Genomic DNA, 26,233 nt, shown 5'->3' with positions numbered 1-26,233 from the left:
AAACTCATCAAGTAATTGTTCAGCCTCAGCATCATTTTCACTGACACCCAGATGGAAACCAACATTCCTTAAAAGTCCAAAAGAAATGTCCAATTTTTTGGCAGGATTAATAAGGAATGCAGCATCTTTCATTAAGTAATCCTCCATGGAAAACTTTTTTTAAGCATTTTTTGCAGTACTGCAGCATAAAAATCTGTCACTTTTTTATAAAAAGTAAATTCTATAAATATGCTGGCAATATCCTCCTCATGGCTATCCATGTACTGTTTGACTTCATAGGCAATACATAGCTTACTTTTCGGCAAAACAAAGCTACTGTCAGTCAACACTGACACATCACTGCGTTTGTTTAGTCTGACAGTAGCTGCAGGTCTGAGGAGTCTGCCACTTTACTGCTGCAGGAGTTTATGCGCAGTGGCATGCAGTGTCAGTAGCTGACTTTCTTGGCTCTGAAGCTGGATGTTGTACTCCAATAAGGGTTCCAGTGCATACTTAAGAAACATAAAAATCATACATAATTCATGACTCTGCAGGTGTCTTAGCAGACCATGGATCTGCAGGCAAAAATATGAATTTAGAGCTGGCCACATATCTAGGGTTCTCCTAATTGCCTTCCCAGGACTCAGCCATCTAGTAGGTGCATGTCTAATAATCTTTAGGGGGTCAGTGTCTGTGAACAAGGTAAATTCTTGCAGTTTTTTTTTTTGTCTTTGTGCACTGGAACTAAAATGACAGCACACATCTGATATAAGTTCTTATACTGGTAAATGTAATGCTTTTACACCAGCCTTACTAAATAGATCTGCAAAGTGGCACAGACACCCCATGTTTATAATGTTTTAAATGAGATAGCACAGAATTGTGTTTAACAATCATTGAGGCAGCAATGTCTGAAGAAAAGCACAGAATGTTGCAAACTGCAATGCTAAATTTTATCAGTGTGGATATTAAAGCATCAAACAATGCTTGTCCAGATCCTGATATACATTCTAGCATATGAAGGAACCATATTACATTTTTGCCTGCCTTTTCATCAAGGTAAGCAACAAGGATCACCAAACGTTTGTCATCACGCATGCTGTGCTTTAGTCCATATACACACAGAATGGGGATTTCTGGCAGGAGACAGCAGTATTGTTCTGGTAGTGAGGCCCCAGAATATCCCGTACAATGCAGGCTGCCTTTGTCGCTTCACATGTCATTTCCCTGAGAACATTTTGATCCTCTCCACATTCCTTCATAAATGTCAGGATGTGTTCTCCTGCTGCAAGTGATAAATTGTATTAGCAAGGAGTGACACAAAATGAACATCTGCCTCAACAACCTTTGCACTCGCTAAACTCGGAGGTCCAAAGAAGTCTGCCATAGTCCTTCCAGCTGCATGCTTACAATTCTGTCTCTGTTTCTCACTGCTGACATGTCACTGCAGATCATGTTGGTCACCACGATGGACTGTGACATCTGGTTTATAGGTCTTGCAGAAAGTATATTTCACCTTGCAACTACTTACAGAAAGCAAGTCAAAGGCACTTGCTCAACTTGGCTGAAAAATTGTGCATGTCCTCTTCTTCTTTGGCGTGCCATCTATATCCTTATTCATGTCCTCATCATGATCTGAGCAGTCTGTACCTAGCAGATTTGTAAATAGTGGTGTTACTGAACAAAGAGAAAGAAATGGGGTTATATAAAGAAAAAAAAAAAAGTCAAAAACCATCCAAAGGGATGGGGCAATAGGCCCACAACCCAAACCACATCCTGAAGACTTTGCAACTTTGCACCATCTTCTTCATGCTCTCTTCTGCCTTTCACTCTAAAGGCCTGCATGATCAGATTACTCAGTCCCTTTCTTCCACAATGACACGTGCAATCTCTGGCTCTCAGTTGCCTCCCACAAACAGTGAGAGTGTTTTCATTTTTTTTTTTTTGCAAATGACATTTTCAATGCAACTCAAAGCACTCTCAATTATATTGTTAAAAATAAAAAAAAAAAGCAAAAAAACAAATAACAAAACAAACACTCTAACTGTAGCATGAAGCTAGCATAGCATACACCTAAGAATCATGAAAATAATAACTAAATCATGACATCATACAACTACTACCATCATACTTGCACATTTACTTACTACTTAACATTTACATGCATTATACATAACATTACCATGCACATATACAATACTATACTGCATTTACTACTCTGCGACAATACCATTACTGCATCAACTACATGCACCACTGCATACTTACTCAATGCATAACAACTGCACTACCACCGCATACTATGCATACCTGCATACTACTGCCATTACTGCATCATAACCCATCCTACTGCACTACATGCATTTACTCATACCTGCACATTGCATTGCAATACACAATGCTACACACATTACTGCATCAATGCATTGCCTGCATTGCATTACTGCATCATAACATGCTACCCACATTACTGCATCACCACATGCATACCTGCATTACTGCATTTGCACTATTGCATCTGCATCCTGCAATGCTGCATCACCATTATACTATGCTTATTGCATCAACTGCATCATACCTGCATTACTGCACCTGCACTTACTCAACAATACTTATTGCATACTATTACCACTACTACCTGCATTGCTGCATCATACTATAACTACCTGCATTATAACATACTACCAATACTACCTGCACATTAAACAATCATACCTGCACCTGTACATCACCACACCACACCACCTCTTTATTGTTCTACCTCTGCTGTTTACCCTGGCTACACCTGAGATGCCTCATGCCTGAAAAAGCCCCCCTCAATTTAACTTTTTGACTGTTATAATAACATTATCTTAGAATGTATATCACTTTAGAACCACAGAATGGAATGAATGTTTGACAAACACCACAAAGCATAAAATAAACAAAAAAACATAAACATTACCAACAAAATACTTTAACATAAAAAACATTTAAAGATGCAAACAACCTCCATTATAACACAAACAGCAAACTTTCCACTTGTAACTTCCATTATAAAGAATAATCCATATACTGCATGCTACTGGCAAAAGCTCAGGACAGAATGTGCTTACAAACCAGGAAAAACTACACCACTGAAAAATAAAACCAAGAATAGCCTGTAAGTAAAGACTGGAAATGACAGAGATATCTGGATAAAAAGAAAGACCTAAAATAAGAGAATGACTTGATAAATATTTCCTGTGAGCAAAGATAAAAATTTCTCCTGTTAAATCAAATATAGCCTTTATTTCTCCAAAACAAAGGTAGAGCATCTCAAGGGGAACAAACTATATTTACTTCACATAGATCTTTCAAGAAACAAAAGTACTAGTGAAATTTTAGAAGAACAGGAAAATATTGAAGAGAAATTTAAAAGCAAACTAGAAACAACAACAGAACAAGAAGATTGAATATATTTTCAACTTTCTGGGACAAAATCACAAAATCCCAAAATAATCAGGGGCACAAGCCTTCTCAATACATAATAATTACAAACTAATAATTGCAAATCTTTAAACATTGCATACATACAAACAAACAATTCTTCATAATAGGTGTCCAGGCTGTTCCTAAAATATAGTACACTAGTACTTGCTTTAATTATCTAATTCTCTTTTCTTGGTATTCTTATCTCTACACTGCTGCCAGTACAATCTTCTACACATCTTTCTTCTTCTATACTATTTACAGTCTCTTTTGATATAGAACACTCTTATAACTATAGTTGTTTCATATATGGATATTATACCTGAATTACTCATCTATTGATATAACAAATGTAAACACGGTTATCAGTGGCAGATCCAGGAATTTGAAAAGCAGGAGGGTGCAGTCTGGTTAGCTGAGTACAGGAATAGGAGTGTGAAAGTGGGATACTGGGTTTGATGATTGTCGAAAGATCATCTTAAGAAGCTCTGACATCATGTGTGAAAAGACAGCACTGTATATTCAGCTGCACATGATATCGCTGAGGATGTGGTAACAGAAACAGGTAATTCCTGTGCAGCACACAGCACATGTACAGATACTACTCGTATTTTTAATACATGCCTAGAACAGATGATCGGTTGCCCATAGCAAGTCACAGTTTCTTTCCATGGCATAGCAGGTGGGTTCCTATTAGAACGCTGAAAATGCATTTTGTCAAATGCTTTTTCGTTGAGACTTATAGAGCAAACAGGCAAAACAGCAAAGCGGCTGTTCAGCGAATTCTTTCCCTGGGAAAGAAGTCACTTGACTGCTTCATTGCTTTGCCGTGTTCTGCAGTATAGTGTGGTCCCCTGACTGGTGTAGCTCCCAAGGGTGAATGTGCAACAGTTACTGACCTTAGGGTTAGGGTGCGGGTTAAGGTAAGTGAGTTACTGACCTTAGGGTTAGGGTGCGGGTTAAGGTAAGTACATATATTTTTCCTGTTAGATGTATGGTTGGGTTACGTGGATATGTGTATTTAGTTGTTTACTGTTTTTTTGGGGGGGTACAATTAGGGTTAGGGTATGTCAGTATGTGTTTGGAAGTGTTTAATGTTTTTTTTTTTGGTTTGGAACAGTGATTTCTTTCCCTAGGAAAGAAATCGCTGTTCTGTGGTTTTGACATTTTCAGCTTTCACTGAAAATGTGTCGATGAAACATTGTTCGCTGTTTTCAGCATTCGATGTTTCAATATAGACCCATAGCAGGCATATGCACTGTTATAAACTTGGAAAGAAGCTCTCTGAAGGTGAAAATAGTCACAAAATATGGGAACCCAGTGGATGAAAACAAAGTAAAAAGCCATAATTATTTAATTGACTTACACACACACACACACACACACACACACACACACACACACACACACACACACACACACGGCTGTCCACACATTTTTTATGAGAAACAAAGCACTTACAAACATGTAAGACACAGTATAATCCTAAACTTTATCTAACTTGTAACCATTAAAATTAGCCCTAGGTCTAATCCCAACTCAACATTTAAATCTGTCTAAATGTAAGCCCTACATAATTCCTAAAACATATCCTTTCTTGGCCTTAACACTTCATCTATTTGCTTGTTTATTTTTTGTTTATTTAAGTCCAAAAACACAAGAAACAACTGCTGAGAAAGTGACTAGCACACCCTTAAAACAGCAAAAAATAGTCCACTCTGAATAAAATGGTGTAACCAAAGCACGGTCTAGGATAGGGCAACAAATAACACTGCATTTCAATAAAAAACAGGTTTAATGATCATAAAAAATTAGCAGTTTCACATTAGAAATTATTGCTTCATCAGACTTAAAATACAAAATGAAAATTTCACAATATATATATATATATATATATATATATATATATATATATATATATATATATATATATATATATATATAAAACCCAATCAAAATAAATAGAGAAGTTCAACTCCTCAATCAGTCCCCATGGTAATTAAATACAATGCTTCCAAACAGAAAGACTTAAAGGCATATTGAAAAATATAAAAAGGCAGACACAAATCTATGAGTTAGGAACTCATCTAACCTCTCTTAACTTCAAGAAGGGGACCAAAGGGACACGATCATTCAATCCTTTACCATAGTCGGCATGTAGCCTGATAATCCATTTCACTTCAATAACTTCTGTATAATTTATGACATCACCTTTACGATCACTCTCACACCATGAATTTAAACAGATGTCCAATACCTGCCTGTTTAACTTGTTTAGCATGAGCATTTTTGGGATCACAAATCCTAATGTCATATAAGTGTTCCCTTATTTTATGCTTCAAAATTCTCTCGGTTTTACCAATATAAAATGTACTGCACTGTACACTGTACACTGAGGCAGTGATGGGCTATATCTCGAAATGTGTGGATGATGTGACAGTCGCCAAAACCATCATCACACAAGCCAACCAGAAACCCTGGTTGATGAGAGAGGTGTACGAGCTAATGAAAGCAAGGAACACAGCCTTCAGGTCTGGGGAGACAGGCAAGCCCTTAGAACAGCCAGAGCGAATCTGAAGAAGGGAGTGATAGGAAGCAAAATGCATCTATGGCAGAAAGATACAGAGCTACTTCTCTGACCAAAAAGATCCCAGGCAACTATGGCAGGGTATCCAGTCCATAACTGACTACAAACTCCTATCTTTGCAATGTGAGGACAACAAGGAATTCCTAAATAAGCTGAATGTCTACTTCAGCAGATTCAAGGAAGGGAACAGAACAACAGTGAAGAAAATGCCCCTCGACCATAACAAGAAGATGCTCACCCTCAACCCAGCTGATGTCTAGAGGATGCTGCACAGAGTTAACTCAAGAAAAGCGGCTGGGCCTGACAACATCCTAGGGCAAGTGCTCAGGGTTTGCGCAGTCCAAGTAACAGATGTCATGGATATCATCAATAACTCTCTGAGTCAGCATATTGTTCCGAAATGCTTTAAAGACACGACAATCATTCCATTACCAAAGAAGTCTCCACCATCTTGCCTAAATGAGTACTGTCCTGTAGCCCTCACTTCCACAGTGATGAAGTGCTTTAAAGGCCGGTCAAGGATGCCACAATATATGGCCTGCCTGCTGATCTTGACCCTCTGCAGTTTGCTTACTGAGCAAACCACTCTAAGGCAGATGCCATCTCTCTAGCACTCCATCTATCCCTGGAACACCTTGATAATAAAAACACATACGCAAGGGTACTATTCATCGACTTTAGCTCTGCTTTTAACATGGTCATCCCTCTTCATCTATTCCAAGTAGGCATCAACACTCCACTTTGTAACTGGATTCTTGACTTTCTCACAGACAGACCTCAGAAAATGTGCACAGGAAATAACATCTCAGATTGCATTACTCTTAACACTGGAGTCCCACAAGGATGTGTACTAAGTCCCTTGCTGTTCACCCTGTTAACACACGATTGTACAGCCAGGTACAATACAAACCACATCATCAAGTTTGCTGATGACACAACAGTGGTGGGCCTCATTAGTAACTATGATGAAACAGCATATAGAGATGAGATGGAACAACTAATTACCTGGTGTGTAAATAACAACTTAGCACTAAACTTAAACAAGACAAAAGAGATAATTGTGGAGTACAAGAAAAATTGCAAGGAACATTCTCCCCTCACCATCAATGGGGAAACAGTGGAAAGAGTGAGAACCATGAAGTTTCAGGGAGTGCACATCGATGAGGACTTGTTTTGGCACACCAATACAAATACCATAGTCAAGAAAGCACCCCAGAGATTGCACTTTTTGAGAAGGCTGAGGAAAGTGAATCTCCCATCGACAGGTCTCACTACCTTCTACAAAAGTACTATAGAAAGCATCCTGACAAACAACCTCGTAGTATGGTATGGAAGCTGCTCTACCTCTAAGCGCAAATCCCTCCAGAGAGTGGTGAAGACAGCCGAGAGGATCATCAAGACCACCTTATCTTTTATTCATGACTTGCACTTATCCAGATGTCTCAGCAGGGCCAGAGGAATAATTAAAGACTGCACTCACCCAGCAAAGTGCTTCCAAAGCATATATTGCAGAACTCCAAGATTCAGGAACAGCTTCTTCCCTAATGTCATCAGGCTGCTGAACTCTAGTAACACCTTAACCAAGTACCTGTGCTATACTAAAGTCTCGTGCAAGTAAGTGTTCACTGTGAAAAGTGTTAACATGTATCGCTAATTATGTGCAGTATTAGTTTATCTACCTGCATGTCCGTGATGTAATAGCTAGGTGTTATATGTGTGTGAAAACAGTCTATATGTTGTCTACACATTGACTCCAGAGACATGGTCTTTTGTTCAGTTTTTGCACTTGTGAGATTTCTGAATGACAATAAAGTTTGCTTGGACTTTGACTTTTTACTTTGACCTTGACAAACATATGTTTTTGGACTGCATGAAAAGCAAGCATAAAGCAGAACCTACACAAAAGCAGAGTAATACAACAAAGGTAGAGGCAGCTCACCCTATTCCCAAACCTGAACATTAAACTAAACCTAAACTTAAACCTAACCCTAACCTTCAATCCACTGCTGCCGTGTCATATCTGACTTCTGTGGAAACACTATTGGTAGCTATCACCATCCACATAGTCCACTGGACAAGTAATGAAAAGAAGTGGATTGTTTGGTCTTTCCTGTATCACATATATATACATGATACTTGCACACTCACCACATGCATAACTGTGGCAAATCTGGAGTCACCAGTTCACCTACAGCATGAGGAAGGAGACTGAAATATTCATACAAATCCTGCATGAACACAGGGGGGTCATGTATACTCCACATAGAAGACACCATGGCCAAAAAGTAAATCAGAGAATGTCTTGCTGTGAGGTCACAGCTTTAACCTAAGCCTAACTTCAGTGACATTTCCAGATATTACAACAGACACATGTGTCCAATTGCATTTCCTTTCATGTAAGTTACATTTAATTCAGCCGTACCACTCACACAAATCAAATTCAAGTCAAAAGGATTCATGTTGCCTGCAGACAAGTAGGCTGATCTTGCAACCATGTACTATAGGTAAATAATTGCACTGAATATGTTTTAACAACTTTGCCATCCCCTGTAAAACTGTTGGGCCTCTTAGAGGCTGCAGTAATTGTCCAATTCTTTTCAAAATCCTCAGCTACTTAACAGACCAGTTTGTGTCAGTGCACCACTGAAACCAAAAGCTGTGTTCTATTAATGTGTTGTCAACTTATTTTTTTTTTCTTACTTATGGCATTTATAACCGCATGATATACAGGCAAAACTTGCTGACTTTACATGAATGTTGCTACTGTTTATGTGTCATAATTGTTTTCTTTGTAAGGAAAATAATTTTTAGTTATAACAAAATGAACTCAAAATGCAACCATAATATCAACAAGCTTTATAATAAAAGAAAAACAATGCTGACCAAAATTAAGAAGAGTAACCCTAGAATGTTAGAGCTCGTGACACTGAAATAAACAAACAAATCAGGATCTTAATAAAATCCATCAAAGCCAAGTTTGAGGCTAAAATAGCTACTCAAGCCAAAGACAATCACAAGGCATTTCTTTACTTATGTTCGTAATCTCAAAAGCATAACTCAGCAATGCTCTGAGCTGATTATGAACAATGCTGCTTATACTGAAGCTGAAGATATAGTGAACCTACTGGTCAATAAATTTAGCTCTAACTTTAACCCTCTCCTTCTGTCCCTCGATAAACCTGAAACTGGACCACCTCCAGCTATCACACAAGACCAAGTCCTAAAAGTGTATGCATCTTAAATAGCATGAAGCATGATTTAGCCACATGCCTAAAAACATTTTTCAATCTCAGCCTTTATACAGATTTTGCACCAAATGGTGAACAGCTACAGTCATTCCCCCTGCATAAGAGATGACCTTCCACAGACCCAGGCAATTACAGACTCATAAGTACAAGCAACTCATACCACTTGGCTGCTCAGGTTAGGAGGGTTATAGAGGTTATGTGGAGGGGTATGTTAGTTTGGGAATTACTGTCTGTCTCTGTTTATCAGAGACATGGGGGGCCAGACTGACTGAATTTCCAATTTCCCATCCATTTGTCAAGGTTATACTTAAATAGAGTTAAGGATAGACTGCTTCACATGGATGGGCAACCTATTCCAGAGCATGGGAATCCTCTGAAACACATAGCTGTCCTGCCAACATGTCTTATTTATGTCACAAGCAAAATGTAAATCCTTGAATCTAGTGGTTCTGATGCTGTCCATTTTGTGGATGCGCAAAATTTCCATCAGAGCTGGATCCGAGTATGCCTTGTATGCCATGGGCAGATTACCTCTTAGTAGCCTGTAGGAGACCAAGTATAGAGATATAGGTTTAAGGTGATCTATATAGGACAATGTGTTTATACTCTGGATTCTCCTAGTAAGAAACCTTTGTGGGCATTCCACCTGTTGCATATGTCTGGTCAGGTATATGCTCAAGTTGGCATTATAGAAAATGATGGGTCTAATAGGGGGCAGATAAAGTAGCACTATCATACCTCTCAAACTCTTAGAGCAAGAAAACTAGACAAAGCCATAAATAATGAGGAGATAAAGGCCCAAAAATAGGAACAATTTTTAAATATTGCTCTTACAAACTTGCAAAATAGATAGAATAACAGGTTTTGCATTAGCATGAATTTCTGAAGGGTATGAAGTCTGAAACTCAAACACCTGTCATTATTTTCTGACTTAAACCTTCAATGATTTGTTAATGATTTCCTAGAAAACAACAATTTTGTGAAAAATGGACCAAAAATATGAGGCAAAAATCTGGACATTCTGAAAAAGTCTATACAGTTGAAAGGTATGAGCATTATGACTTCCTTGGACCTGGACTCCATGCTCTTACTTATAAGTTGGGTGACACAGAATGATTTCCTTACTACCCTGGTCACATCTTTGTCAAAGGCCAGATTACTGTCTACATATATTACTAGATCCCTGATTACTGGGGCAACTCTGAGGGGTGTCTTATTGATGGAAAAATTAGCCCGGATGACAGTTTTCCTAAATTACACGATAGTTAATTTTTTAGCACTGAGTTTAAGTACATGACTTTTGCACCAGTCATTTGTCTATGTTAGACCCTTTTGTAAGATGTTAATGCCATGGGGGGAATCTATGATAGTTCCCAATTTGCAGTCATCTGCAAACTTGGTCAGCCGAAGTTCCTTGACATTAGTCTTTACCTCCAAGAAGTAGATGCCAATAGGAGTGATCCCAGCAAGAAGGCCCAGGTTACCCCACCTATGGACAGTTTCTGTTGCAGGGTTTGCTGGGATTATAGATTTTATTTTTATTTTGAAGAAGGCAGCTTTGTGGTCCGACCTCTCCAGTGAGGATGTGACATGGGGGGAGGGTGCAGCACTCTCCCATATTGATGAGTACCAGGTCCTGTAAGTTTGACCTTATGGTGGGTGTGCACATTATTGGGTCAAGTGTATTTGTGTTAATAAATTCCAGGAATCATTGTGTCTGTGAGTATGAAGCAGTGTATGTTTTCTAGTCTATAATGGGGTAGTTAAAATCTCCCATGAGTAGGATATTTGGTTTAATGGTGAGTGTCTTCTTTATCATCTTTATCTAATTTTAGAATAGGTGAAAGTAACATAAATTTCCATGATGGGGAACATTTTTTAATTCATTAAATAATCTGTATACTTTTAATAATAGTACTAAAGCATATTTAGGCAGGAGTTTATATAATTCTGGTATAATACCATAATTTCCAAGGACTTTATTTTTAAGTTCAGACATTAAAATACATTTGTCTATTGATATTATCTAATTTTTTATTAAATTGTTTTAATATATTTTTTAAGGAATGATTTTGTTAGTGCTTTGTGATTCTACTATTGAGTAAATAGATCAACTGAACTAAAATGAATTCTGAATGTCTCTAAAATTTCTTCTAAATCTGTAACCTTCATTTTAGTTCCATAAATATAAACTTCTTTAATTTGATTAGATTTAATACTTTTCATTTTATTTGCCAGTTTATATTTACTTTTAGGGTTTAGAGAACAGGAATTTATCTCAATTTTTTCTAAATTAATCATGGTTTTATGATGTAAGATCTCTAAATATTTTTTAATTATCTCATCAAGTTCCTTCTCAAAATTTTTCTACATTTTTGAATATCTAGTTTAAGTTTACATACTTACTCTTGTAACTCTATTAGTTTCTCATCCTATTGTTTTTGTTTTTCTTATTTATATAACAACAAATAAATTTACCATATAAATATGATTTTAGAAAATCCCAAACAAAAATCTCAGAGAAATCTTCAGTTGAATTTATATTTATAAATTACTGAATTTCTTTATTAAAGAACTCCTTAAATTTTTTAAATTGGTTATATATGATGGAATTCTGTTAATAGAAATATTATTTTTAGAATTTGTCACTGCTTCAAAAGTAATGGCATTATGATCAGATAGTGGACATGAAACAACTTTAACTTTGTCTAGCTTTGTTATTATATCACTTGAAATAAATGCTCTATCTATCCTAGATTAAGTGCCATGTGTATGTGAAAAAAAAATGCATAAAAAGTAATGAATTTAGGGTTCCTATTAGAACTCCGAACACTTGAAATGTTGAGTGTCATATGATCGACACCATATGATCGACATTTCAAGAGTTCGAAGGTTAAACGTAATGGCACCATTCAGAGCAGAATGGGAGAATTTCTCTTTTCTGCACTGAAGTGTAATCTCGTAGCTGGTATATTTAAGTAGGGGTGTGTGGGGGCTGCAGGGGGGTTGGCCCCCTATCTACACCGTTAAGGTAAGTTTTTTTGTTTTATTATATATTCAAACTTTTAATCTTCGATCATATGTTGTCAAACATACGGGATTCGAAGTTTGAAAGTTCGAATATATAATATAGACCCTGAATTTACTTCGGAAAATTCATTTATATCTTTAATAATGACCATGTGTATAAAATCTATTAAAGCTTTAGATGACATTGCATTAGTATCATGATCATTTAGAATACAATACTCCCTTTAGAAAGCCATATAATCTATTCAAGTTGCTGTTTAACTACTTTAATTTATAATTCAGGAATACAATAAACATTAATTAAAGTGTATAGTCTCCCTTTTATTTCCAAAGTTACCAAACAGAGCATGTCAGATGTGTCAGTCTAAGTATTTAAGATTTTAGGCACTGGAACAGTATTTTTCCATAAGCTTGCTACATCCCTTTTCTTTTGCTTATAATGTGAACTAGCAAGCACAGTATAATAATCTGTATTAAGTCTATTAATATCATCTTGTATTAAATGTATTTCTTGCAAAAATACAACTTGCACATTAAACATCTTTAAGTATTTATACAGACTGCCCCTCTTACAATTGTTATTCAAACTATTTACATTGATAGAAATACACGTCATACGTATACGATAAATTCATAGAAGTCATGTATTCTCAATAAAAAACAAATCACTTAATTTATAATGTAGCTTATTTGTTGATATAATTAAACATAATTTTATATAGTTAAGTGAGCTTAAGCTATTAATAATAACAGACACCAATTAATGAATAATTATAAAACAAAATACTAAACACTGAAATTAATTATAACTCACACAATCCTTGAGGTTTAATCCCCTTATTTGAATAACATCTCAATTCAAACATACCCTCAAACTTTCTTATTTGAAACAAAATGCCTCTGCATCTATTTAAAAGTTAAACTCATGTAAATGGTAGCTTATTAAATTAATTTAACTGATAAATTTTAGATACTATTTATTATTTTGCAATTATATATCAGAAATAACTAAAAAATAGTAAAATTAACTTATTATAACCAACTCATTCTATTTACATTTTATTACCTATGTAATGGAATTCTAAAATTCTAGATTTCTTGTTATGTATTAGTTAATCATTACAATACCATTTAAGTAACTTATAATTTTGTGCGCTAAAACAGAATTTGTACTTTCCCTCACCTCATTTCCCCTTCACTCTCCTACAAATACAGAATAAATATAATACTTCAGTTTTTAATATTAGTGTCAACATAAGATAAAACAATCTGTTTTTACTCTCATCAGTTAAATATTTTTTCATTTCTCTTATCACCCTGTTATGACTACATCTAAATTATAATGGAGATGTTTCTTGTTTAACCATATATTAGATTATCTATGCATAATAAGTCAAAACAACAGGGTTTGTTATAACCTTAAAGTTCACATATCATTTGCTAATTTATCAGTCAATATATGCGATTTCATTAACTGATATAGCAAATTAATCTTTTGTAAATTATTAATTCTTTTTATGATTTTATAATTATTAAATCAAATAATATAAATGAGTAATGTGATACGATACTGAAATACACCAAAACTAATCAGTGACTCTTAAATAAATTGCAGTATTAATAAGAAAAAGAAGCATTCAAAATATGAATTATCAGCAGATAATATTAAAAATATATTCTATAATCATTCGTGTTTTTCTTGTAACATATAATATGAGTGACAGATACAGTATTTTGGTAAGCATTATCATATGCCCCTTCCTTCATATAAAAAAAAAAATCAGGTAAATAGTTTTCAGCCTTTCTTTTGCAAACATTTTTCTATTACTTCTACTACATTACATTTGAATATAATATCAGAAAACATTTAACATATAACTTCAAATTAGTTTAGAATGTCAAGTTTAATAACTCTAAGTATTTACCTTTTTCCCCTTTTCCTTCATCTTCCCCACCATTAATAACATGATATTGATATTTTCATCTCTTAACTTTGCAGACATTTCTCAATGTACTTCTTCAAAACCATATTTAAATGATTATGTAGTTTAAAAATAAAATAAAATCAAGTTATATGCTGAAAGCATACATATTACTTGCAATGAAGATTATAAATAACATTTAATTATAAATGAACATTTAAACTATAACGTTAACATATTATTTTTATTTATTTTATAAATAGGTGAAGCTTGCATAGCTTGCATTGTATTAAAAATGAAGAACACACTTATTTTAGCATGCACAAGCTTCACTGCTAGTATAATCATTGACCTCTAACTAGAACATCACTTCTCTTTCCTACAGCTTCCTGCTCAACTCTTCATAATACAGTTGTAAATTCAAAAGTAAAGAGAAGAAGCTGCTCAGCTCATGACCTCAGTGGGAAGACAGAGAAGCAACTTTAAGTTTGAAAAAGGTAAGAAAGCTTTAAGGCACACAGCTCAAGGCTAACATTCAAACCTTTAATCACTTGAGAAATCTGTAACAAGCAAGGCAAGAAGACAGATATGAAACAAAGCAATGCTCCATTTTTAAGCAGATATCATGTCATAAAACACCTTCTTACAATAACTCCAAGATCCACCCTCTCAAAAAAAGTCTCCAAGAAACAAACAACAAAATGACTTCTACACAAACAAAACCAGTGAAAAGATATTTAGCCATGGCAGAAAACAGTACCATAATTATAAAACAATCTAACCACATATCAAAAAGAGCTTAACATCAACTCAAGAATGATAGATATAATGAATATAATCTATTGTTACTATAATAATCTGTTATATGTTAAAATGTAATAAAAAAGCTACACATTTTCAAGTGTGTTTAAAAAAACTGAAATAAAACTCTACAGGATTTATTTAGGTGTGATTCAGAGAGCTAAATATAAGTAGTATTTAAGATAATATGAGAGTAAAAAGAAAATGTATTTTGTTGTTTTCATCTCTCTCTCCTCCCTTTACAATATTTTTATACTGCTTAAAACTACTTTAAAAGCTTTTTCGTTAAAGTATTTATATATGTCTATATATAGTTAACGCTTGTTTGCAAAAACAAAGTAACTGTTGAAGAAAGAGAGACAAAGAATGAAAGAATGAAAGAAAGAAAGAAAGAAAGAAAGAAAGAAAGAAAGAAAGATAAAGTGAATATAGAAAAAGCAAGCAGATGTTAAAGAGTATATTTAAATCCAGTGATATATATTAGATATTAGTGGGAAGTATTTCATTAGTTTACAATAAGTAAATTTAAATTTTTTGAAGATTATGAAATAATTATTTCAATCACTTTTACCTTTCATGTGTAAACAGCTATATTTTCCTTTTTCCAACTTGATTTAATTAAAGCACTTGTTGAGGAAAGGGTAGTAGTATCAAGTATATATATTTATATACAATAAAATTATTGCTTAGGTTAAACAAAAATAAAACATAATTATTTGTCCTTTAATTTCTTCTTCTTCTCAGATGTCTTCCATCCATTTTTTTCTACTTCTCTTCAGAAAACTTATTCCAATCAATTTCTTCTGTTTGATCTAGAATTTTATTTGTCTTTAAAAAATACATATTTGATTCTAATTTTTCAAATATTTTGATTCCATCTGTAAGAAATACTTTCAGTTTAGCTTGAATAATAAATGAACTTTATTCTGTCTCTTTTTCAGTTCTCTCATTAAAGAATGGAATTCCTTTCTTTTTGATATTACTGAAGTTGAACAGTCATTGTCAAACCTTATTGTATGTTCATCTAATTTAATCAGAGAATTTGACCGAGCAATTTTTAATATCAGTTCTTTATCTTTGTTTGTTTAGAGTTCTTTATCTTGACAGGAAATAGTCTTATAATTGTGGATTTGTATTGTTTGATGAAGAAGGAACTACAAGCACCACCTATGTGCTCTTTCAATGCCAGAAAACAAAGACTCAGGTAAGGTCAAAGTCTTTGGAAGCCTATATGTGAGAAAATGGAAAATGTTGTCACCTTCTGTTTTTTCAGGTAAACCATAAATGTGCATGTTGTTTCTTTTAGAACTGTTTTCAAGATCATCTATTTTGTTTAGCAAAAATGTATTTTGTTTCAATAAAAATTCAATATTATATTCATCTTCTAATACCCTTCCTTCTATATCATTTAGAGAGTCTTCCATACCAAAGATATAAGCTTTCTGCTGCTTTATTATTTCATGTAGTTGCTCCATTTATTCTGTGCATTTTTCTTTAAAATTGTCTAGTTTATTGTCCATTTTATCCATTTTTATCAAAAGTTCTTATATGTTTGTGAGAACTGACTGTAGCTCTTTCTTTAATGATAACTCCTGTGAGTTAGTTTTTCTGAAGAAATAAGTAGATACCTTTTTGTGTAAATAACAACAGGAGTTAAGATAGTAAACGAGGTAAAATCCAGATAGTGTCTTCCAAAATCTTGAAAGAAGATAATTCCATGCAAATGAGAAATTTAAGATAACATCATTTATAATTCCTGTCAGAAATATAATTCAAATAGCAGAGGAGTGAAACCATATGGTTAGCCAGTCCCCATCTGGACCATGCCCTGGATGGTTCTCATTTTTTCCTATTTTTTTGATGATATGCTAGTGAAGTTTACCCAATGATGTAATTGTGCTGTGCATTATATGGCTGTGCCTGATATGCATATCATGGAATCCCATAGGGCACACCTTGTGATGTGTGAGAAAGGAACATCTGGGGTACATAGTGTAGCTGTACCTAACATGACAGTCATGGGCCTGAAGCACATTCCTAATGATATGTGGTTGTAGTACTAGTGCTGTACATGTGTAACTGTATATGATCTATGTACTATATATTCACAGTGCCACCAAGTGATGCATGATAGCTGTACATCTGTGTTTCATGGTGTGGCTGTACCTCTATGAGAATCATGTGCCTAGACTGATGATGACTAATGATTATAGTTTTGATACTTGTGTGGTGCATAATGTGGCTGTGCATGAAATACATGCTGTGGCACTTCTGTGGTGCATGAGTGGTTGTGATTAACGTGAGAACAATGTGACTGCTGCAGATGCATAGTGATGTAAAGAAATGGTACTTGTTCTCTGTATAGTGTTGTTTTGCCCTTGCCTGTGCTATGGATCTACTATGTGTATTTACTAATATATGGTAATGGTACCTCTCTGGTGCATGGAATGGCTCTATCTAATGTGACAGCCCAGTGCTTGTATCACATGACTAGTGATTAAAAGGTGTGGAACTAATGCTGCATGTGGTATCATTCTACAGGAAGTGGATTCTATGGGGCCATAGTGCACAGCTAGTGATGTATGAGAATGGTTCTTCTGTGGTGCTTGTTATGGTTGTGCTTACAAAATATAGAGGCCCTATCAGACCCCCATGCATTTAATTTCTAACATACATTTTTTTGGCTTTTAAATCATGAATTTATTCCATTCAGGCGAGATTCTGTATCACCTGGTTCTGGGGCTAGATCCATGATTTATTATATCTAAAGGTACTATGGTGTGATATTTACTGCAAGTTTAAACACATTACATGTAGAATTAAATGCATAAACACTACCGGTGTAACAATGGACTGACAGATTAATCAGACTCTGTATGTCCCAAATTTATTTATTTATTTGATATTTGTATACTGGGAAAGTCTGACTGGACCAGAAAGTGCCCATTTTCAGTGGAGGTGTGGGGAGAAATGTTCCCCAATCACAATATTTCAAAATCAAATACAGATATTTTCAATCACAAAGTAACATGTCACACTACAAAACATAAGAGTGAAAAAATGTTTTGATGAGAAAAACATAGACCATATGTTTCATAGTAGAGTGCGATGGAAAACAATAACATGAGCTGAAGAGAATACGTGAGAAAAAATGCAACAGTCATACATAGTATGTGGTAAATGAGGCATGGGACAATTCTAATAAGTTATTTAAAGAGATGTCAGAGATTACATGATTAGAGACAGTGAGGTGAAATTGAGTGATGTCTTAGTATGAGGGAGGTGGTCATATTATGGTTATAGAAGGAAGAAGGAAGGAGAGAAGGAGATTATAAGGAGAGCACAGGGTAGGGGGTCTTCAGGTAGCTTAGGTGAGTAGGGAGGAAAGAGGTAGAGCAAGGGTCTGCAGAGATGAATTAAATAAGGTAAGGTAGTGGGGAAAACAAAAAGGAGTGCAGTAGGAGAATGGAGGGGATTGTGAAGTGTGATCTAGGCTGAAGGGGGTGCGTGAAGTATAGTGAGGAAGTTCAGTCAGGATTGGCACAGGAACAGGTCAGAGATTTCATAAGATATTATTTTAGGGAGTATTTAAAGGTTGGTAGATTAGCAGCAGTTCTAGTTGTTAGAGGTAAGGAGTTACATTTTTTGCCACTGAGTATGAGTATAGGCTTTATCTTGTTTATTTATGGTGAGAAGTTGTTTGTCTTCCAATGTAAGAATTATTTTTGGAAAATAAATGTTAAAAGAAGGAGTAAGAGCTGGGCAGGATAGTGGCTTGTGTATGACTTTATGTGCTGTTATAAGCTGATTATAGGAGAGGTACAGGGGGAGTTCCAGCCAGCTAAGGTTATGCAGAGCTTTACAGTTATGGATAAAGGAGGCTGGATTAGTAGCAAACCTGGCAATTTTGTTGTAGCAGTTTTAAAGTTTGTTTTTATGGAGGATAGAATTGATGCTCCTTAGAGTAGGGAGTGCAGAAGGTAGGTTTTGGTTAGAGTAATTTTTGTGGGTGTGCTCAGAAAATATATAGCATGCCTAGTTTTGATGTTTTTTTTATTGCTTTGAATGTAGAAGCCAGATTTAAGATTATCATCTATTATGACTCCTAATAGTTTGATATGGTGGACTAACTTGATTTCATTGCCATTAACCAAAAAGCTTTTGAAAGATGCTTTGTTAGGGGTATGAGTTTTTGGGGTAAAGAGGAGGAGTTTAGTTTTTTGGGGGTTGAGTAGGATTTGTGCTATTGTAAGCCAGGTTTCAATGGAGATGATAATGTTTTGAGTGATTTCTTGTTGGTATGGTAAGGTATTTGAAGAGAAGATGATGGTAGTGTAATCTGCGTACTGAATCAAGGTGTTTTCACAAGAAGATTGATGTAGCGTATTAATAAAAATATTGAATAGTAGATGGCCAAGGATGGATCCTTGTGGGACTCCTGTGGAAGTGGTAAGGTATGCATAGATGGATCCTTGCCATTTTACAGCTTGTTGCGTGTTAGCAAGGTAGCAGAGAACCATCGAATAGATGAAGATGCTAGATTCAGATTGAGGAGTTTACTATGAGAGACCATGTCAAAGGCTTTTGATAGATCTAGAAATGCTACAGATAAAAGTTTATTAGTGTTGTGGGCTTTATTGACAGTGTCTGTAAATGATAGTAATGTAGTACAGGTTCTGTGGTCTGGTTGAAATCCATGCTGCATATTGGTAATTAGCTTATTTTGTAAGAGATAGTGGAGAAATTGTTGATGAATACATCTTTCAAGGATTTTAAAGAGGGGAGACATGATGACTATGGGACAGAAATTTGTAATGTCAGTGGAATTACCTCCTTTATGTAGGGAGTCATGTGTGCCATTTTCCACAAGTTAGAGAGACAGGATACTGTGATTGAGCTAATAAAAAGAATGTTGATTGGGTATGCTATTGCATCTGCAGCTAGATTTAGGTATCCCGGGGTAAGGTTGTTGGCTGAGGAGGAACAAGGTTTTAGCTTATGTAAAAGCTTTTTCTGATAGTTATAGAAACTGGTTGAAAGATAAAGTGGGTGGAGTTATCTACATGTGTATTGGAGAGGTTGCAGATAGGTGAGTTTTGTGAAAGAAATGTGCTAGGGTCTAAGGTAGGGGAAGTTAGCTGTGTGGAAGGGAGTGTGTTAGGTGAGTTTGAGATTAAGTTGGCTATGCATTCTATGAAGTATGTATTGAAAAAGGTAACTGCTTGAAGAGGTGGGAATGTCTAGGTACAGCCTGGGATTCTTTTTTGTATCAAGGCTGATGAGAGAGAGAAGTAGTTGAGTATAATACGACTTTATATCTCTATTAACTTGTTTCTTGACTTAGTTTTGTAGCTGTTTGAATAGTTGCCAGTTTTTGCCATTTTTGTTCTTTTGCCAGTTAATCCATGTTTTGTGTCCGTCTTTCATAAGGAGTTTGCATTGGTTGGTGAGCCATAGGGTATTGCTGTTTTTAATTATTTTTGTACACTGTGGGGCTAAGGTGTTAAGAATATTTATAAATGCTGCATTGAAGTATTCAACTGCATCATTTAAGGGGAGTCTTTTTAGGATGGACCAGTTAACTGCTTCAACAATTCAATGAAAGACTCCATGGAGAATATGGAGAGATATTGAGAAGACGGGTAGTTTTGAGCTTATTTTACTTTGTTAGCTGTATAATACTCCTGTGGGTATAAGCTGGCAGGTGATCATTTAGTGTATCAGGAAGGGTAAAATTAGATGCTGACAAGGTACCAGTACCCTACCCACAGAAGGCTTATTTTACAAAAAGAAATTGTATGACTCATTCGTTTTGTTTTTGCCCAACTCCATGCAAGCTCTGCTGTGGATATTTATCTCGTTTTAGGAATTACTGTTTTCTTCTGCAGCAAAAAGGAAGATGTTTTAAAAATATATAATGTCTACACAACTGCTGCAGTAATTTTTTTTCTGGATCTAGGACATCTAACTGAAGGAGTCAACATCAATTCCCATCATTCCCTACACATTACAGTCCTCCTCTTGAGTGACCAAACACACTGAAAATGCTATTCATTGTCTTATCAGAAACCAACTGCACACACACTAATTAATCCTCCTTAGTAATTAGCACCATACCCACTGCCTGATACCAAAAATTAAAAAAAAGAAGAAAATAAATATATGCTCCACCCATGCCCCCCACCGATACCCCCCCAGTGGCTGTGCTTTTCCCACACTTCTAGCAGCTTATACTTACTAAATGTAGCAGTGCATGCACACAAATAAAGTAACAGTGCATGCACACAAATAAAGTGAAGCAGTTACTGCTATGAAAAAAATGTCCTGTAGTTCATCCTACACAAGGCCTAATTCGGCCACTGAAATACAAAAAGGTACTTTTCAGTAAACGAGCCCTCCACCCACTACCAGTACATAACATATGGCACCTTTGATGAGACAGACTATATCAGTAGGGATTTATAAGTCAGGCTCTTATTAATGAGCCCTGTTCACAAATTTTAATTTTTGATAGGGCTATATAAAACAAGCTGTGGTGGTGGGACTGGGGGTGGGGGAGCATGGTGCAGTAAATATCACTTGCTCAGTACAGTGGCTCAAGTTCTGACTTCATGTTATTCTCTTTGTGGAATCTGCACATCCTGTCCCTATTTGCACGGCTTTCGTCAAAGTAGTCTGACTTCTTTCTACATTTATATAACCAAAGATTAATCTGACCCGGTTTATAAGTTTCCATTCAGGCTGCATGTATTTCACTAAGTGATGCATTATGATCTAAAGTTACAGCTATGCCATCCAAGTTACATTCTGCATTTGACTCTTTACAAGTCTCTTAGCTGGACAATGCTGCCTGGGCTACCCGTGAAAAGAGATCTTTGTGTCTAATAGGTTTACCCAATTAACAAATGAAAAAAAAAAAAAACTGATGGAGAGATGAAAGTATGGATGGAGAGGTAAATTGGTTTAAATATGTGTAATTATAATGCACTAATAATAGGATCATAGGAGTTGCAAAGCAAATGAGCTGCAAGGCCATCTCCTCCTTGCCAGCACCCACCTTTAGGCCTTGACTTTCTTTTCAAGGAGGGCCATGCCACTCATATTAGGGGTGCATTTATGAACACTTATCCAGTTCTCCAGCTCCTTTTTAAATGCAGACAGGGTGCCACATTGCTTAACTTGGAGAAGAATTTTGTTCCAGAGAAGGAGTAGGCACTGTGTGACAAATATATCCCACCTCTTTGTCTTATTTGTTGGAGTAGATTTAGATTCCTGGGCCTAGTGTTAGCTGTTCTGTTTGATTTATTGAGGTACAAGAGTTCTTGAATTACTGGATCCATTATAGCCATATAAGCATGACATAGGTCACTCTAAGGAGTCTATATGAAACTGAGTACAGGAATAAAGCCTTCAGTCTAGAAAGTAGTTCAGATCTTTTAGGACCCTGATCTTTTTAGTTGCAAACTTATGGGGTCTTTCCTATTATTTGATATTTCAGTAAGGTACACCTGAATGGGGCATTGTACTCAACAGGGTTCTAATCAATGTGAAGTACATGGAAGTGAGAAGTTCTTTAAATATGGAAGAAATACCTTTTACTATGAGATGTGTAAGGGAAAAGGATTTCCTAACCACAATTGCAATATGAATGTCAAATGTAAGGGAGTTTTCCACCCAAGTGCCTTGGTTTCTCATGACCTTTTCATTTTGAAGTGGTGTGTTATCTATGATATACTCTGGAGCTTACCATATGCTACAGTCTTGCAGTTTTTGGCATTGAGCTTAAGCCCATTTTACTATAGCAGCTATAGATAAGTGTAAATTCCTGCTAGAGTGCATGTTTTTCATAGGAGACTTGATAGTGACTCCCAACTTACAATCATCTGTGAACCATGTTAATTAAGATCCTCATTTAACAAGATGCGATCTGAGAAGTAGATGCCAAACAGCAGAGGTCCTAGCAGAGATCCCCGTGGAACACCACTGGTCACTTTTACTCTCTCAGATGATGCACCCCTACCTCTTGCAATGTGAATATTGTCTCTAAGCCAATTTGCTATCAATCTAACCACATATGGGTTAACTTACAGCTCCTTTGACTTGCATTTTATATTTGCATGTGGTATGGTATTGAATGCTTTGGTGAGGTTCATGCTATGCTGTGTGAACAATTTGTCCACAGTCTAGAGTTCACAAGATTCATTAGACGTGATCTATCCTTGATGAAGTCAAACTGCTATGGGGTGAGTCCAATAAGATTTTTGATATCATAGTTAATTAGGTCAGGTATGGTATGTTCTATGGCCTTGCATATAAGACCTGGCTAATGAATCTGCAATTCCCAGGGTCTGTGGTGGGACCATCTTTCTGGAATGGCATTACAACACATGTGTGCCACTTCCACGGGACAAAGTCAGTTGCTAGGCAGAGATTTAAGAGGTTAAGGAGTGGATCTCCCATTGTTTGCTTAGTGCTATTAATTAGGTAATCTGTATTCTTCATTTTTAGAGTGTACCTTCAGTACTTGCTCTTTTGTAATGGTTGGTGGTTAGATTCCATTGGGGATATGTAAGTTTAGATAAGGTGTCTTAGGGGAAAACTGATATTAAAGTTATCTTCTAGTATGTTGACAATATCCTCTGGATCAGAGTAGTTAGTTCCATTATAAATAAGCTCAGAGCAATGTAGGGTGTTTTTATTTTTTTGACATAACTTTTGTCTTTGGCTTTTGTAGCTAGTCTGAGTTCAAAGTATACCTTTGTTCTTCTTATGGCTGTGTATAATTACAATCTACAGCCCATCAAATACCAATTCCTCCATACATGAAGGTATACTATCATCGACCACAAATATTATCAACCAAGAAATTATCATACTTGGTGACTTTCACAGTAATTGGACTACTCAAAATGAAGGCTCTAACAGCACCAGCCTATATAACTTTACTCAGGTCTATATTAAAACCCCAAAGGGCCTTAACATCGAATGTATGTACACTGACGCATAAAGGTCGATGTACATAAACATCGAAACACGTAATTGGCGAAAATCACAACGCTGAACGTGTTACATCAAGCAAGAGTGCCTCACAGGTACCTTCAAACAAACATAAAAAACTGAAGTTAACCCACTTTTGCAGGGGAGGCAAGCCCCCTGCACCCCCACACCCCCTACTTAAATATACCAACTCTGAGAGTGCACTACAGGGGGAAAAAGGATATATTTCCTTATTCCCACGATCACGCTGCTTTATGTGTTGATGTACATACATTCAATGTTAAGGCCTTTCGGAATTTTAATATAGACCCCTTTACTCAATTGAATGTTTCACTCACCAGATTCAATAAGAAAACTAAGAATGCAGTCCTTGACTTATCTACTGGCTCACTTCCAGACTTTCAAAGTGATCATAATCCTACATATGCTATTTGACAATATGCCAAAAACTATAAAATCATCTAATACAACCTAGTTTTAAACCTCACAAATTTCAGTTTAACTTCCTTTACCTACTACATTTAGGCAAATCAACAGGTGTTTCCTAAAAACCTAGAGGAAGTAGTTGAAAATGTAATTTTTACTTTCTGTCAGTTCTCAGTAGTCAGGCTCCACTAAGGAAAAAAAAAAGGTTTCAGATCTAATCCAGTCCCCTGACTTACTACAAACACCAAACAAGTAATGGAGTTAAGAGATAAAGCATGAAAACAGTGGTATAAAGACAAAAATGAAACTTTCCACACAATATATAGACAGCTGAGAAATGTCTTCAAGAAACTCATCCAAAATGACAAAAAAATTGTCTTCATCCAACTCGAAAATAATAAGCTTTCTCACACAAAGCATTATGGGGTTGACACTGGGGAGGAGGGATGGAGGTTGGAGGTTGGTATAATGATTAAAGCATTTACCTTACAGATACAAGATAATAAGTTTGATTCTCTCCTTTAGGAAGCACGGCTAGGCTTAAAATGCTTTTTCCCCAAACCTGTAAACAAAGTCCTGAAATCTGGAAAATCTACACAGCCAAATCCCTTACCAAATGAAACAAACCAAAACATAGCTCAACAACTCAAATCCTACTTCACTACTAACACTAAATAATCTACCAGATGACCCATTAGATGTTCTTTGATTCATTCAGAGCAGTACCTCCACATTTTCTCTTCAATCAGTCCCAAATATAAAAACTGCTACCTCAACTGAAACCTTCAGCATTAGCAGCTGATCACCTTCCTGCTAAATACTTAAATCTGCTACACTGCAGTTGCCATAGCCTACCCCATAATGAGATTAATCAACAGGTCTATATTGTAATCATATGTATTGGAATAATAGAAAAAATATAGATTGTCCCATTACATAAAGGAGGAAAATCAATGGAATTATCCAGCTCTTGATCAACAGACATACTCTCTCATCAAAAATCCTTGAAAAATGCATGCATTCCCAACTGCTAAAGTATCTCCTAGATAATGACTCTCCCACCCAATGTAGCCTTTGTCTTTTGCATAACACTACTACAGCTCTTCTCTCCTTTCACAGCGCAATATATCAACTTAGGGATGGAAAGAAGCTAGTATCTTCTATATTTCTGGGTCTGTAAAAAGCATTTGCTACATTCTCCCATACTACACTACTACAAACATTATTCTCCCTCAGACTCTCCCCTCTACCACAACATGCTTAAAAATTATATCTTAGCTAGGACAAAGGGTGTTAAATGGCAAACATGCTGCTTATCTTACCTACCCATAACCATTGATGCCCCTCATGGCTCAATCCTAAGTCCTCTCCTCTTCAATATTTTCCTAAACAACCTCTATACAGCAGTGGGGCATGGTTACTTGGTTCACTTTGCAGATGACCACTCTAATCTGCTCAGCTCAAAACATGACACACTACAATTACGCGACAATCCTACTCCTCCATTGAGTCGCTTCTGAATCAAAACGTCTGCCGAATCCAAACAAAACAAAACAAAAAATCTACTTTTCACCCCCAAATCAATACTCTGATCACAAAAATACATTTACTATATCATCCTCACAAAACACCAGAGCTGAGGTTGTCATACATACTAAACTAGTTCAGGTCACCAACGACGATAATTTAAAATTTGACTTAAATTGAAAATACTAAAACATACAAAAACTATCTCCCTACCATACCTTGCATTCTAGAAAGACAGCTGTCCTCTCATATCTACTGCCTAATCT

Source organism: Protopterus annectens, chromosome 7.part0 (genome assembly GCF_019279795.1).
Source record: "Protopterus annectens isolate FY-2018-M chromosome 7.part0, PAN1.0, whole genome shotgun sequence".
NCBI lineage: Eukaryota > Metazoa > Chordata > Ceratodontiformes > Protopteridae > Protopterus > Protopterus annectens.
The sequence above is the reverse complement of the archived record's forward strand: the minus strand, read 5'-3'. Positions refer to the sequence as shown.